The 5504-nt window shown below is 41.2% G+C and overlaps 1 pseudogene; it reads right to left on the bottom strand.

Moving 5' to 3' along the window:
* Positions 1-1252: 1252 nt before the first annotated feature.
* LOC147420608 (uncharacterized) overlaps positions 1253-5504 on the bottom strand; it is a 5984-nt pseudogene continuing 1732 nt past the window's right edge.

Genomic DNA, 5504 nt, shown 5'->3' with positions numbered 1-5504 from the left:
GGGGGTTTAGAGTTACCCGATTTTTTTGAAACAAGAGAGATAGAGGACGTGATAGATTATTCCCAAGCCATTTTTACACCAAATTCAAAAAAAAGAATATTTTGGTGTGTGTGTGTGTGTCTGTGGTAAAATAGGAAGTAAGCTGGACCCTTTGTGTAGTGACAAAGGGAAAGAGAATCTCCAACCATTGTTACAGGCATGATGTGCATTCTTCCTCCAAGGGTGAGTGCAGTCATGCCACTAGGGAGAGTACGTGACTTTGCTCACTTATCAAGATTACCACATTTTAAACAAATAGACAAAAAAATTAAAATTGCCATTCAAGATGCCTATATATTAGACCAATGTGAAAAGAAGAAAAAAGTACAACATGGATATTTTTTTACAGAGCTAAAGTGTAGGTGAGGTCCTTGTGGTTGAGAGCATTAGAAAAGGTCTTCTTCTATACCTGTCACTGTCACCATGAAAAAAAAACCATGAAAATGTTAGTATTCTTGGTGGAAGACAAGTATCAACAAAGAAGGCCACTTGTTATTGATGTCATTTTAATAAAAAAAACCAAAAAAAGAGGGGGCACCTATCATTTGAGTAGAAGGATCCATTCTTTTGGGATGTGGAAAAATGTGGTGACAAAGCTTCTGTGTATAGTCCCCCTCTTATCTTGTTGTACCCTTCTCTCTCAAGACTAGTCCCTTTTATAGGCTTATGCTTTCCCAAGCCTCCAAGAAGTTTGAACGGCTTGCGAGAGTGGGGGGTGGTTTGAGTGGGGGCCCTAGTAAGGCCTAGTGGAGGTAGTTATAGTAACCACTCATATAGAATAATTTTAAGGGAGGAGTTGTGTCTTGAATTTTTTATGTACCTTTTTTATGGGGATGGGAATGGAGGGAGCTTTGGAAAGAGATTTTTCCAAATTTTTGCTCAACTGAGCAATTAATAAAAAATGCTTGCTTTGCTTCAAAATTAGTTTTTAGAGCGAGCTTTTTTTCTTAATCCCTCTCTCTCTCTCTCTCTCTCTCTCTCTCCCCCTCTCTCTCTCTCTATCTTTTTCTCTCTTTATAGATATATATATATAATATCTTTCTCTCTCTATGTGTGTGTATATATATATATATACGTAGAGAGAGAGAGAAGGGGGATTAAGAACTCTTGCGTGTTTATGTTGCCAAGTTCTTCTGATGCATATGTGCACATTTGATCCTCTTTTTTGCACCATTGATAAGAGTTTTCTTGGTTAGAAGCCATCGAGTCTGTTTCATGTTGACCATCTTTCTTGTCTTTGCAAGGGACTGAAATTGATTCCATTTGCCACATGTATGGGAACCTAGAAGCAAGCTCCTCGAGATGACCGCAGAGCCTTTTCCTTGAACGGGTCACAACAACCATTCAACAGGAAGACCCCATCCCAATCATGTTACCATATACATATGGTAGTGATGTGTGTGCACACACTAGGACCACCGGGGCATTTTTTCCCTCTTTAGGAGGTTTTTCCCCCTGTGCATTGTATATACACCCATCACTCTAGGGCTATCTATCTTTCCATTGCACACTAAGTAACACACTCTCAATTGTGTGCCTTGAGCTTCCTTTGTCTTCTCCAAGCTGTGTGCACTTCTCTGCAACCCTTATTCCAACAATTGGTATCAGATCAGGTTGCGTCCTCCCAAGCTTAGTCACCAGCAGCTCCAGCAAGCGCCTGCTCACTTTCTTCGATGTCTGTGAGCTTTGACTAGCTCATTTCGACCTCCGTTTCCACTACAACCAGGTCTGCACAGGCAATTTCATCATTTTGTGCAGAATTTTTGTCAGTGCCAATTACTGCATAATAGATCCCATACAGTCTGTTGTTGCAGGTTGTGCTATATAGCACGTGCTAGTCTCACTCAGTTTCTCCTCATTTCGAGCAATTTTCACATCAAGTGCAGGCATTTTCCATGGCTAACAACAACACAGATGTGCTCAAGATGTTTGCTGCTGAGGACATATTGGATGGGGACAATTACCCCATGTGGGCTTACATGATGCAACATGTTCTTGTGTCAAAGGGCGTCTAGAACATTGCGCAGGGCATTGATGTACGTCCTGGTTCTGAGGATGTAGGCGATGTTGAGGATGTTTGCAGGTCTTGCTGCATGGATTACTGCTATTAGAGTTGTTTTGCCTACGACAGAACAAGCTCGTTGGGATGTAAAGGATGTGCAGGCTCATGCATTGATTGCGTTGTCTGTGAAGCGCACCATTACTCCTCACATTCGTTCAATGAAATCTGCAAAAGAGGCTTGGGATATTCTAGCAGGTCTTTATGCAAGCCGCACTGAGGCTAAAATTGCTTTGCTGCGTAAAGAGTTGGAATCGAAGATTATGCATGAGGATGATGATATGGACACTTTCCTTGCTGGTATCGAGGATACCAATGAGCAACTCATTTCTATAGGTGAAATCATTTCAAACAGTTCTTTTCTGCAGACTGTTCTTGATGCCTTACCAGATTCTTACCAGACTTTTGCTAGTACTTGGAGACTTATGACCCAAGGAAATCCTGAAGTTGTCAACTTTGATGCATTATGCACATTGTTGTTGCAAGAGTCACTTTCCAAAAAAAACAGGACTAGGCAGCGTGCAGTTGAACAGGCTTTTATTGCTTCTCAAAGAAAGGGTGGTAACAGCAATGCAGTCACTTCTTATGGTTCTGCTGCGAGTGGCAAAAATTCTGTTCCTAATGATTCTACTTGCAGCAATTCGTCTAAAAATTCTGGTGATAAGGGCAAAAAGAAGATGCGTTGCCATTATTGTAAAGCTAATGATCACTTGATCAAGCAGTGTCCTAAGTTGAAGGCCAAAGAGGCTAAGAAGAAAGAGGGTGGTTCCATTGCAAATGCTGGTTCCACTACAAATGCAGCCATTGTTGAGTCTTCTGTGAAAAGAGACTGTGATGCTGATGTTGATGCAGAATGGGCTTTTAGTGCAGAGTGCACTTACAATCCTGTTGTCCATGATGCATGCATGTCAGTTGCTGCAGATTCACATGTGTGGTATTTTGACAGCGATGCTACAAAGCACATTACCTCACATAGTGAATTGTTCACCTCTCTTGAGTCTGTCCCTCATGGGAATTCAGTCACTTGTGCCAACAATGCCTCTTATCCGATTCAGGGGGTTGGAAAGATTGTGCTTATTGCTGCAAATGGCAGTTCTTTTGCACTTGTTGATGCACTTTATGTACCTGGAATGAAGAAGAATCTTTTGTCTATATCTACACTTGCTAGAATTGGACTTGTAGTCAAATTTGTGGATGACAGATGTGCATTTCATGATCTCAGTTTTGCTGATGAAATTGTCGCATCTGGCCTTTTGTGAGCTGTATAAGCTCACTTTGTATGACAAGTGTGGATAAAATTTTGCAAATGCAGTTGTAGATTCAAGGGCTGTTTTAGATGCAAAACTGTGGCATGCACGTTTTGAGCATCTGAATTTTGCCAATTTGCTACGTTTGCAGAAATCTGATATGGTCGCTTCTTTGCCGCCTCTTGAAGCACCTGTCAAACATGTTTGTGAAGGGTGTATTTTGGGTAAGATGCAGCGTTCGAAGTTTCCAAAGGATGGTTCAATTAAGGCCACATGTAGGTTGCAACTTGTGCATAGTGATGTTTGTGGGCCCATGCAAACTCCGTCCTTGGGAAATTACCTTTCCTTCATGACTTTCATTGATGATTACTCCAGGCATGCATGGGTATTTCCACCTAAAGCAAAGTCCAAAAGTTTTATGTGCTTCAAACAATTTCTGGCTATGGCTGAAAATGTATCGAAATGTACTATGGGCACCCTCCGTTCCGATCAAGGGGAGAGTATATGTCTCATGAATTTAATGCATTTCTGGCTAGTCGTGGGATTAAAAACACCTATCTAGAGTGCCTTATACACCTCAGCAAAATGGTGTTGTTGAGAGGAAAAACAAGTCACTTACAGAAATGGCACGATGTATGGTCAAAAGTCAAGCTTCGCCACATTCTTTTTGGCTTGAGGCCATCACGTGTGCCACTTATGTACTTAACAGGTGTCCTACAAAAGCTTTGTAGTCTATTTGCATGATAGAAAGCCTTCTATTGAGCACATGCATGTTTTTGGTTGTTTGGCATATGCTTTGGTGCCACAAACACAGCACAGAAAATTGGATGATATGGCTGTCAAATGTATTTTTGTTCGTTATAGTGTTGAAAACAAAGGTTACAGGTTGTATCATCTGCAAAAAAAGCGTATTTTGGTTTCACGGGATGTAGTGTTTGTGGAAGATTCTGTTCAGCCCTTGTTGTCGTGTACTAGAGATAGTAATGTAAGCTCAGAGGACATTTATGACAATTTGTTGCCTCTTTTCAGTGGTGGAAGTTCGAATGTAAATTCCAATGAGGCAAATGTACAGCCTATGGGGGTTTCCAAAAATGTTACAGATCAGCCTATTACTGATGCAGATGTACATGATGTGCTTGATGAGGAAAGGGCTGAAAATGAGCAGGCTAGAGGTATGCCAAAATGGTTGGTGCATACATTGTGTGACAGTAAATTGGATGCACCTTTGTCTAGTCGTACTCGTTCAGGCTCTGGCCATGCATCTTATGCATCAGATTGTTATGCTTTGGCTGTGTGTAGCTTACATGATGCTAAGGAACCTCTATCTTTTGATGAAGCACATTACAAGTTGAAACGCAAGCCGGATGGTGAGATCGATCGCCATAAGGCTCGACAAGGCATACATTATGAAGAGACTTTTGCTTCCACTTGTCGTATGACTACTATGTGTTTTCTATGTGCATTGGCAGCTCATTTTGGTTGGGATGTACATCAATCAGACATTGTTATTGCTTTCTTGAATGGTGATATATTTGAGGAAGTGTATGTAACGCAACCTCGCGGTTTTGTCAAGAAAGGACAAGAGGACAAAGTGTGCAGATGTAAGAAGGCTTTGTATGGGTTGAAGCAATCTCCTCGTGCTTGGTATGAGAAATCTGACACTCATTTGGTCAAACGAGGCTTTCATAACAGTCCAACAGAAAGCACATTGAATGTAAAGTGTGAGGGTGATGTACTTCTCATTGTGGTTCTTTATGTAGATGATTTGCTGATCACTGGACCAAATGAGAGACATATTGCTGAATTTAAGGCTGATTTGAATGCTACTTTCAAGATGAAAGATTTGGGGATGTTGCATCATTACTTGGGCATACAGTTTAAGCAATGTGATGGTGGTATTGCATTGTGTCAGAAAATTACATAGAGACATCACTATGTAAGTTTGGACTTGAGGATTACAAACCTATTGCCACTCCCATGGAAACAGGTTTAAAATTGAGTCTTCATGATGCTGGTGATCCTGCATATGTCACTCTTTACCAAACTGTTGTTGGATGCCTCATTTATGTATGCAACACGAGGCCGGATATTCAGTTTGCAGTCTCACAGGTCACCAAATTTATGCGCATAGCCTAGGGTCTAAGCATTGGTAGGCTATC

Source organism: Adiantum capillus-veneris, chromosome 28 (assembly GCF_014529385.1).
Source record: "Adiantum capillus-veneris isolate H3 chromosome 28, ASM1452938v2, whole genome shotgun sequence".
Classification (NCBI taxonomy): Eukaryota; Viridiplantae; Streptophyta; class Polypodiopsida; order Polypodiales; family Pteridaceae; genus Adiantum; species Adiantum capillus-veneris.
This window is presented reverse-complemented; position numbering and strand designations above follow the sequence as displayed.